General features: G+C 39.9%; 1 long non-coding RNA gene across 1 annotated transcript; it reads left to right on the top strand.

Annotated features, from left to right (window-relative positions):
* Nucleotides 1-1,342: 1,342 nt before the first annotated feature.
* On the top strand, nt 1,343-7,143 carry LOC148188710 (uncharacterized). Its single transcript, XR_015777481.1, has 3 exons — nt 1,343-1,570; nt 2,374-2,442; nt 6,820-7,143. It is a non-coding gene; the product is annotated as an uncharacterized LOC148188710 (long non-coding RNA).
* Nucleotides 7,144-11,919: the final 4,776 nt, after the last annotated feature.

Raw genomic sequence — 11,919 nt, 5'->3', positions numbered from 1 at the left:
GACTGTCAGACACATTAGAAGACATATAGCTCACAGAGCCGAGGACCAATTTAAACATGAAGCGCAACTCATGCCTTGATTTCATCTCTAACACACAGCGTCTTTTACTTTCCTGTAATTATTTCAATGATCATTTCATTTTAGTTGAATCATTTTTATAATCACATAGAAACCAGGACAGTGTGCAAGTTCAGTTCACATCATGTGTTTTGTATAATGAAGGGAAGACTAAACTAAACCCACAGATTTACTGTCTTTGTGCTGATTATCGAGCCGACCCATGGATGAGTGATCCAGGTCAGTCTCATTAATGATAAATAATTAATTAATAATGACAAAATCTTTCAGAGTTAGGTCCAAGCACTCATGTAGTCCTTTGTTTAATGTGCTCAAGAATGGGTTCATTTATCTCCTTTGTGACTAATATATGAACATTTACAACAATGTCACACCCAAATGACTAATATAGGAGTTCTACAGAGGGACGAAGTTTGCACACAATCAGAGAAACATACTCAGATACAAGACAACTTCACCGCAGATAACAAAGAAGTGTGACAACTTGTATTTTGGTAACAAAAACTGTGTTTCAATGAGTATGAAGACATTTAGTTGAAATCCACCATACTCCACTACATGCACAAAATCCACAATTGTGGTGGCAGTGGCAGCAGAAGAAAGCTGCTTTTTTTTTGTAAGTTTACCTGCATTATAGACAACTTGGTAACATGACACGGGACTAAAAGGTACTGCTGTCATTGCTAAACTCTTATTTATAATGTCTGTTAGATCTGTTTGGAACTGAAATTTCTTTTCTTTGTTTTTTTTTTTAAAAAAAACCCCAACATTTTCAAAATAAATGCAAGTTAAGTTAGACAACATCCAGAGCATATTTATAATTCAGGGTCTGAGTTGGCATTGTCTGCACACAGCTCTCAACATGGAGGTGGCTGAGCTGGTGGCTTATAATACATCCATGCTAGCAACTAACAGTGCTAACAGCACAAACAGTGCTATCAGTGGCTGTGCAATGCTTTGGGGATACTGCAGGAGCCAGTCCAAGCTGAGGCTGCTTGATTCTGCAGCGGAGTGTAGCCAAACTAAAGTTGGGTACACTCAACCAACACCTGCAGCCTATCAGTAAACAGACTCCTGAGAATCCAGTGACATGTTGACCAATGTTACAAAGAATATCATCCTATCTTGAAAGAAGGTAGGAGGCCCACTCCTCTACTGTAGAAAAAACGGGACTACTGCGGTGAATCAAATTATGCCACCGTAGTTTCTCCAAACTGGTGGGTTGCAGTCTAAAAGTGGGTCATGGGCTCACAGCAGGCAAGGCAGGCAACTGCTTGCAGCCTCAGACCAGTAGGGGGCTCTCCGAGGGCTGACAAACGTCAAAACACAGCAGTTGCTCAAACCGAGCAAAGTTTGCAATGACAGTAGAAATCCTCCCCGAGGGGGCCCCATCTAACACCACTCATTCTCATTGCGCTATCGGAGTTAGCCGGGGACTGAAAGAAGAAAAAGGAAAAAAAAAGAGGAGGAGGAAAAGAGAAACAAGACCGCAGTAAGTGGAGCAGATAATGACAATTAAATATACACGTAAATAATTGAATGCTGTGAGTCTACTCTCAACTATGGCGGAGAGGTGACTTGTTAGCCTAGCTAGCAGGCTGAAAGAACGTGAATAAGCTAGCGTTATTGGTAACCAGTCAAGTTGGTCTTCTAGGGCAATGTTACCGAAATAAAAGTGGTCTCTTTCATTTCTAGAGCAACATTTTATCTGTGGTTTCAAAGGACACTGGTAATGGAGTGATTTTGAGGGTGAAAACAGAGACAATATCTTAGACAATATCTTTTTCTGTAATGTTAGCTAACTGATGAAAGTGGGGTCTGACTGAGCTAATTGTGAAGCTCTGAATGCTATGAAAATTTAGATGCAAAGAAATTTGGACAAGTGTAACATTACTCCTATTAACTAAAGTGTACTGGTATATGTTATTGTGCTATGTGCAATGGGGTGTGTGTACTTTATTTTATTTTCCATATCTGTGGTGGTTTTACAACACTGAAAGTTGTATATTTTCATTAGGCCTATGCTGTTTAATGGAAAAGTCTAACTAGCCATAGCACAGGCTGCAGGACATACATTTAATCCCATGTACTGGAACTATATTAAATTACATTGTCCCCCTCAAGCGAAATAAATAATAAATTATGAATAGTGAAAGCTACACCCAAGGGGAACATTCAAAGGCTCAGTTTAAGGAATTCTAACTTTATAATGTGAAAGTATTTCAATTTGACTTTATTAACATGTTACTATTATAAGTTTCATACACTATATCACTTTTTTAAATCTTTCCTCAGGATCATCACTTACGTTTCTGACACCAGCAAAAAGGAAGGATAAAGTGCCCCCTCCAAATGCTGATAATGGTAAATGGAAGTTCAGTATTTCACTTTTAACTGATTATAGTGTATATGCATTGTACTCTGAAGGTGGGTGTACACAAGGCCGGCAGTCAGGGGCCGGGCTTTGTCAGATTATTTATAACATAATGGTGATGAGTGCTGGTTGGAGGGCCCCCCTGTGAAATTTTGCCAATTGGGCCCCAACAGACTCTAGAATCACCACTGTGGGCTTATTCTGAATGGACTGCAAGTGATTCGTGAATGCGTCAAGTTTGTTGTTTTTTTTTCGTCAAAAACAGAACAGTGACTTTCTGGCGCAGAGCTTTTATTTTGACGTGCCATTTATGTTTTCTTGCAATATGTTTTTTGTGTTCTGTAAGTGTTCAGTAAGGTAATCTATCAAATGTGTGTAACCTAAACTAATGAGTCTGGACCGCGTGGCTGGACCTGTTGGGAGCCACTGTTTTAGTATCAGCACAGTGCAGAGCGATGGCAAATAGCTGGCAAGTGGGACACACACACACAGACTCCCACTCACATGTACTAACATGCAAGCGTACGAGATCATCAACCATAACCAAGAACAGAGAGGCTTAGATTACAACACACACAGAGAGAGCATGACCTTGGTTTCTGCTCAGGACACTATGACTGCACTATAACTTTAAATAGAAAATTGCTGTTGCTGCTATATAAATGACTGAATGTCATATTCAGAACCTTTAATAGACATTGGTCTCATGATTGACAGTCCATATGAAGATTCTTATTTTGCTGCAAAAGAAAAAACATAATTTCACTGTCTAAGAGAAAGTCATTAGTGTGGTTTGTCTGTATGCACAAAGTTGAAAGACAATTATTTAATGGCTAAGCTTATTTCTTTTTTAACAAAGACTAATCACTTCATTTGGACAAAATTGCATTTTGAATGAGAGAGATTCACAAAATAGCATCCCTCATTTTGTGAATAATACTTTAATTTGTGATATGGTGATAAACTGATGTGTGAGAAAATGAGTAATTGGTGAATTAAAATGTGCTACAAACAAGGCAAATGATAGCTGGGGTATGGTGTATAATATAGTGTCTATTTCCATGCAAGCATAGAATAATCTGCTTGTTTCTGCATGTTTATTCATTCATGTGTGGGCCAGTTTGCACGGATGCATGACTCCATTTAATCTGTTTATTCAGTGCATATGACATGAGATGGAGGGCAGGACAACTGGACTATCTGTCCTGTCTGTCACAGCACATGTCCATAGCGTGATTATAAATGTAGATGTGCTGTAGAATGTAGGTGGAGCTGCACGGATGCAGCAGAATCTGTCTCTAGGAAGATACAAAGAAATCAAAGACGAAACATCCCAGCATATAACACCGTGCCCCATTTATGGTCCATTGATTGAGAGAAAGCTGCAGTTTAGAAGAAAAGAAGCACAGGAGGAGATGTGTGGAGATGACAGGTTTATTGATATACTTTCATGCATCACCTACAAACACACACCTACTCACACAAAAAAACACAGACACATCATTCATACTCCCTGAGCCACATTGTGCGTTAATTTTAGCTCATTATATTCAACAATACAATGTGGGCGAAGTAGAAAAAAATTGCAAAATAGGACATGGACATCATCATTTTTCACTATTACACACACATGCTAAACTCAATTACTGTCTCTTCGTTGAAAGCAGTCTACGTGCACAAAGCCTGATTTGGAACATAGAAGAAAGTCCTGGGGATTAATGGTTTATTTAGCTCTTATTACTGACTGTGTATTATTCTGAAACAAAGAGAAGTGTCCTTGAGAAAGGACAACAGTAAATTGCCATTAGGGCCTTCCTTTAGGAATGGCCGACCATAGTCGTTTTGGGCAACAGATGCTCAAATGGAATTTCATTGATCCGCTGAGCTTAGTGCGACAACAAAGCTTTGAATAAGGACAGTCCGGTAATTAGTCTAGGGCAAGATCTGAGACACTGTACAAAGGAGGAAAAGATGGTTGATCTTGTGTGGTGAATACTAATGCATTGACAAACGTGACATATGAGTGTTGTGAATGCAATGTAGATCAATTGTACTGGACATGATTCATTAAGCCAATTGCTGTGCAAAATAAAGGACCCCTTCCACTCCTCTTCCTGAGCAGTAAGAGATTCACCTTGAGTCTGAGGGATAACATACAGATACAGATACTTACAGATGCACATAGAGCATTGAAGGGAAACATAGGTATTTTTCAAGCTGGCCCATATTTTCCCATGTTTTGTGTCTGTGTGACTAATGGAGACAACAATTTTTGAAATTGGTCCATCATTGAGGGAGAGCGCTGCAGCCACAGCAACTAAAAAGGATGCACTGTAATCCCTATGTCAATTTAAATCCATTAAAAGTGCTTGTTTTGCCACTGACAGCCTCAGATTATCCACACAGGTGTCTGACACCATTACAGAAAGGACCTTAGAGAAAAGAAAACTTTTCTTACCTTTAAGTGGTTTGTTTGTTATTGTGACCAGGTCTAGCTCAAGACCAAGTCTTGTCTCAAAATCTCTCAAGAAGTGACTTGTTGCAGGAAAAAAGGTGGAAATGTAAGTGGGGGGGGGTGCAGGGAATATTTTTTTGTATTTGAGTATAAAAAAGAATAGCTTAGTGTTATCTGAAAGATTTAAGCTGATTTTGACAATGTGGAAAATTCTGTGAGATTTCAAAAGGAGACTTCTTCCAGAGTGAGACTTGTTTCATACACAAACAACAGGTTGGACTAGCAAAAGGTAAGGAAAAATGTCAATTTCTCTGAAGCTTCTTTTCTGTATGTGTCCTCATACAACGGTTCATATGATATCCTATGAATTAGTTATGTTCTCAAAGAAAAGTTACGAGGTTCAATTTAGATAACTAAAATTACTGTGGGTAGGTTTAGGAAACAAATCCTGGTTAGGGGCGTACCTTAAAATGCATCAAAATTCACAAGGTTTTGAAAACTAGTCTCTTTAATGAATGTCCTGTTTGGTGACCGAACCCAACCTGCCACCTTACAGGATGCATTGGTCATGTGATCACAACCTTTCCCAAATATGTGGATTATGCTCAAGATTACGTTAGATATGTACGAATGTTGGTGTTTCTTTTCATAGGAAAACCTCTGTACAGAGTATGAGAACAGTCTGTTCCATATTACTGTCAGACACCTAAAATAGACTGAGCCTGGCAGTGGCAGAACAAGCACTTTTCATGGATGTAAATTGATGGTGTAAAATTGCCCATATAGGTCTTACATTGCACCCTGTTTCGCTGCCGAGGCTGCAGCTCTCTCCCAGTACTGGACCAATTTCAGAAATTGTTGTCTCCATTAGTCACGTAGACACAACAACATGGGAAAAAATGGTCCAGGTTCAAAAATACTGAAGTTTCCCTTTAAAGTCACAGTGATTCAGTGATTATTAAAAATGCCTGATGTGTTCTCTAGCTCCGAAGCATGTACTTTACTTTTCACTTGATGTCACAGCATCCCACTGCTGCCATGTTCCCCCTGTAAGCACTCAGTTTTACTCATTGTGGGGGAAGAAAGGAGGGCAAGTGAATGACACTCACACTGGTTTAGTCAGAGGTTTTCATATTTTCCACACTAAAATTCTGACAGCTAACATCATCTGAAGTAGAGCTGATTTGTTTCCTCGATGGCTGAGCAGATAAATGAGATTATTGACTGAAGCTGTTCTCCTGACCTGTTGTTTAAGCGAGACTGGTATTTCACTGGGTTATTCAGACACCAAGACGCATTCCCTGTTTCTTTCTGACCCTGTCCTTTCTGAGTGGAGGGGAGACTCTTGAGTTGTTTAGACTGCTTAAGATGTTAAAACAGATGTATGGACAGCAAAGCACAGATTTGTGGAGTGAAAGAGACAGAAAGAGAGAAAATAGAGCAATCCTGCCATTACTCAGATGTCTAAGGCTTGAATAAACTTGGATTCTTCCCAATCAGAATCATCCCTGGAGACTCAACACAAGAAGGCCTTTATGTATATAAAAAAGATGAAAGTGAACATGGCACTGTCTCTTTGTCTGCCATTTAATGCCAGAAAATCTGTCTTTGTATTGTCTTAATTCAGCCAAGGTGCAATGTGCATTTTTATATTTATTCCCATTTTTCGTCCTCTGCATTCACAGAATCATTCCCTTGTGAAGATAAAAACAGACACTGCATGGCAGATAATACAATGAGCAATGACTAAGAGAGCTGATCATTTAAATGTGCTGTTGCTCAATGGTGTATGTTTACTTTAGGGAGGACACACATGAAAACAAGAAACACTCAATTTCCTGCATTCTGGGGGATTTTTGTGCACCAATTTGTGTCTCTCAGAATCAGTTTATGTTTTAAATGTCTCTGACAGATTAAAAGTCCTCTGTGTCGTGAGATGCAGAGCGGGTTGACCCAAATGCAGAAGACAGCAGGCAACAGGAACAAGAAAGATCACTTTTATGACTGATCACACAATCAAATCAAGGATCCAACAAAGACTGAACTGAAAACCAGGATTAAGTATAAACTAGACTGATGAAGGGATGACGTGCAGGTGGAGAAAAATGGAGCAGAAGCTCAGGTAAGGGGAAGAAGATGATGAGGCAGAAGAACACACAGCGGGACTAACGAGGCTGATGCAGGGCAGGTGTGTAGATGAGTAAATGAGGGAAAGGCAGGAACACAGGAGGGTAAAAACAAAGTAAATGGACCCCTGTTTAAATACATAATTCTGATAATTAGAAATATAGTTCTCCACTTAAAAACTTAAACTTAACTTTTTTTTAAAAATTGAAAAAAAAAATCTAAAAATTTCTTTCAATTTGCAGGAAATGTCTTACCAAGTTGTTAAATGCCCTTTTTCACATTTTTGAAAGAAATCTAACTAATTCACTCAGGGCCAAAGGGTTAAAGTTGTACACATAAGATGTGCCTATAATTATGTATTTTGGGACATTTTTGCTACCAAAATGATGCATTTAAAAGGGTAACACAGTTTTACATATTATGTGTTTTTATTATGTTGATGTGATCTATTGTATAATCACCAAAAGCAGTTAATAAAAATCATTGCTATAAAAGAAAAAAGCAGGTCTAGGTATAGTTTAAGTGGCTGAAAAAATATCCACGGACACTTTATGGAGTGAAACTCCTGGAAAAAAAAAGATAAATCAACTCATAGTAAAGTAATCACGCTCAAAAGGAACCATCTCTGGAGAGAGAAAAGAGTGACCTCCAGACTGAGGTGCACAGACTTTCAAAGATGAGACTCGAGATGAGAAGGGATGATGAGTGATGGTGCAATTGTTGCCTTTCTTTTTGACTTGCAGGGTCTGCTATTTTCATTAGCTGTGGTTTTTACAGTGTCTTTATTGTTAGGTATGACCAGTGGTTGCTCTGACTACAACTCTTTCCTTAGTCTGTGCAGAAAGAAGTTATATCTGTTTGATTTTAGAGTTCATCCAGTTCAGCTTCCAACTACATCCAAACTGACAGAAGCAGAGTAAAACTTGATTCCAGTACGCTACAGTAAAACCAACATGATTCGTCGTAGTAAGGTGTTAGGACATGCTGCCATAGCATCTTCAGTCACATAGATTTACGTCTTTTGAACTCTAATCGAGGAATAAAACAGCATTTTTACAAAAGATATTCCCTCCTGATGATGGTATGGAGAGTGATGGTCTAAAAACTCTCATAGCTCTATTGCATTTGGATTTGATGACTGCAAAGCACTTTTTCTCATTTCCACTCTCATCAAACCATTTGGTGACCCCCTGAGCCCTGTTGATGTGGGCATTATCATCCTGACAGAGATCACTCTCATCAAGATAGAAATATTTCATCATGGAATAAAGATAATTACTCAGAATAAATTTGCATTGATTTGCAGCAACTGTTCCCTCAAAAATAAGAGGGCCCAAACCAAGGAAGGAAAAAGCCCCCACAGCAGGAACAGGGCCACAAGACCCCATTTCTGTCGGGTCAACTCACATATATTTGTACAAAAGTGGCTTTGGATTTAGCACTACTAAACTTTGTGCAATCACCATGTCACACAGATCTTTTCTTTCCTTCCCTCAATCGATCCAACATCAAAATCACCCACTTTGCTGTTCTGTATGGGTGTGACGTTTTGATGACATGTTATGCATATGACCCAATGCATGTAGCTGTTAGTGGCTATCTTAGAGATGAAAGAACAGCAGCCATAAAAGTTGGTAAATTGCGAAAACAGTGGGTTGGGGGAGCTCCTTACCCTTCAAGTGGAGGACCAGATCAGCCGCTATACAAAAGGGAAAGACAAATCCTTGTTGTTGCCATGTTATGCCATTGTCATTGTTTATAAAGTGCTGCCAACATGTATGCCATGTCATACTAGAGGCTGTTGCTGTTGTGTTAAATATCATGCCCATCGCGCCTCTTTAATTTCTGTGATGCTGGCATGCTGTCTAAAATCACAGTTCGGAACAGCATCATACTGCTGTTGTTTGGTTCTGTATAAATGTGCAAAGAAGGCATAAAGAAGGGACTTAATAGCTGACACATAGTGCGATCTCTGTGTAAAAAGGGCTCATGATAGCATGAAGAGCAGTTAGTTTTGTGGCCACAGTATCAAAGGAATCAATGACATTAAGCCAAAGGATCAGGAGGCATCCTTCTTTATTCAGTTAGGACATTACAGCAGCGGAAACAGGCAGTATTTAAGGAATATAAACAGATAGATGTCCCTGAACCCACACGCATTGCACGTTTGTGTATGTGTGTGTCAGAGAGAGAGTTTGTGTTTGTAGCTAAGCTCAGCTTCAGACGCTGTCTGTTACACTGTGGTCATTTGCATAACAGTGAGGTCACTGTCAGAGAGTGAGTGGAATGTGAATCACCTTCCTTTCCCATCGCTCCCTCCCTGCACATATGTGCACACAGACACACACACACACACACCAAACATTCACACATACACACACACACAGAAGCACAAATATATTAAGGCACACACGCACAGAGCAGAGCAGGAGACAAGAGGTGATGATCAGGGAGTGGCAAAGGGAATATATCTCTCAAATAGGTTCTGTCATCTTTTGCTCCACATGCTGAATAAATCCAGAGAGGGGACACGGCTTTTTCAAAGGAGACCTCTCTACAATATGCGCACGGAATTACGGAAAACTCTCCCAGGTCTCTGATTAGGAAAACAGCTCAGGGCCACAACTTAACACTATAAAGTAGATTCTTCTCTATCATCTGCACTCATCTCAGTGGAGTAAATAGCTTCCTGTGGGAATTCATTAGATTGCTTTCACTTCCACCTGAAAGAGCCTTCCCTTTCAGATCAGATTAAGTGCAGACAGAAGAGAATGCTTATGTTCTCTTGAAATCCAACCTCTTTGAATCTTTTCTCTTTCTGAGCATTTAGATGCACCCAAGGTTGGTCCGGCCTCTCCTCGACTGCTCTTTTCTTCCCATTTTTTAATGTCCTATTTGGCACCATTATTTCTAACTGCCAACTTAGGAACAGCTATTCACCATGACACCAGCTTTGGCAAGGCTGATGCCACACTCCAGCATCAATAGCTTCTCTATGTCTCTTGAGGAAGTGCGTTCTTTCTTTCTCTCTCTCTAGACAGAGCTCCAGCACAGACTTGAGACACTCCTTTTTTCACCATGTTATCAGCAACAGTCTGGCTGTTTGCAGTATAAATATGCTCGTTTTTTGTGTTACAACTGTTACAAAATGTAAGCTAGTTTAATTGGTGTGTGTATTTGTGTGTGTGTGTCACAGTATGCATTGTGTGGCACTTTCACAGCAAAAGAAAAACTCTCCTTGGCATAAGGAGAACAGGCCATATGTTGATGTTATAACACTGACAATAAAAGTTTAATGGCATCGTCTGTTAGTTACTGGATTTAATGTATAGGTTGTATGGAGACACGACACTTGAAAAGATGCTTCAACCAAAGTCTTAGCGGAAACTCCAGACTACAGAGTAAAGAATGAGTATAAACACTATACCATTTTCCATTCCCCTGAGCTCCTATTCCCTCATGTTTATCTGTGCGGTGCCTCACAACACTGTACAATCATGTCTTTCCACAAGAGTAACTTATGTTTTCCTCCCACCTGTCACCCAGTGGACCGGTGCTCGGCAAGTCTAACTCCTCAATCTCTGCAGGTCCCAGTCTGCTATTATATTAGTCCCTGCACTGACCATCCTATGAATTAAAGATACAAGCTTTGACAACACAGTTTTTACAGGACAAAATGTCCTTACAGGCACTCAGTAGCACACTTCTAAATTAAGCTCTGTCTTTGAGAGGATGAGTGAGCACGTACAAATGTGTGTGTGTCTGCATGTGTTTGTGTGTGTCTACGAACATGGGTGTATATCTAAGAAAGAGAGTAGGTGCCATGTTAGGCATATATTTATGTATATGTATGTATGTGCCTTTGTGCATGTAATGGCGAGTGAGTAGTGCTTTTCCTCGCAGTCAGCATGTGCTATAGTGAAGCTCTGATGATGGATCAGCTAGTCCTTTGTTCCTCGTTGTTCACCCTTTGATGCCTTTGGTGCCTGGACTCTGGGGAGGGCCCTCATCTTCCAACACAGATTGAACCGTCTTGAAGTCTTTCAGGGACATATTTTTTCACTGTTCTACCAAAAAAAAGCACCAGCGCTGAGCACTCTGCATGCATCTGAATGGCAGCAGAATCAATTAGCTGGGTGTGTTGTGAGATTACATTGACAAAGACGCATTCACAACTTGCTCCAAAAATTCTCTGCTTTGAAGTGAAGCTCGGCTGTTTGACGTGTAAATAGCGGCTGACGTCGGTATGTACTGGGGGAAGGCGGTTTTTAGGCTTTTCTGAAAGCATCCAGTGGATCTCCTTCCTGTGTCTGTCTCTAGGTTTGTGCAAAGATCACATGTTTGCATAGATGGTAGCCCACACATGCTCTTGATTTTTCTACTGTTTCAGTGAAGCTTACAACCTTAAAGCAGCGCTCCTTCAATTTAACCAACCCAATCAGCAGAATAACATTGGCATTGTGTGCTTCTGGAAACCACAGATACCTAACATTTGCATATTATACTAGATATGTCGAACTTTCTTTTTTTTGACATTTCAGCAACTCTGTGGTTAATGTGTGGGTATGTTTAGGCACAGAAAACAGTTGGTTATGTTTTGGAAAAGATTAAGTGTTGGCTTCAAATGCATGGTTTCATGTGTTGCTAAAAACATCCAGGTTTTGTGCCACAGTTTCCGCTGGAAATGCTGTGACATCTCACTTACAAAAAACCCCACCCTGATTTGGTGCCATAATTGCCACTGGAAATGCTGTAACATTTTGTTAAAAAACAGCCAGATTTGGAGTCACAATCGCCACTGGAAATAGATCGATGTCTTACTAAAAAAATACGGTTTTAGTGACACAATCATTGCTGATAATGCAGTGATGTCTTGCGAAAAAAT

Source organism: Plectropomus leopardus, chromosome 9 (genome assembly GCF_026936395.1).
Source record: "Plectropomus leopardus strain MGB_pleo_1.0 chromosome 9, ASM2693639v1, whole genome shotgun sequence".
NCBI lineage: Eukaryota > Metazoa > Chordata > Actinopteri > Perciformes > Serranidae > Plectropomus > Plectropomus leopardus.
Note: the sequence above shows the minus strand (reverse complement) of the source record. Positions and strands in the feature narration are given on the sequence as shown.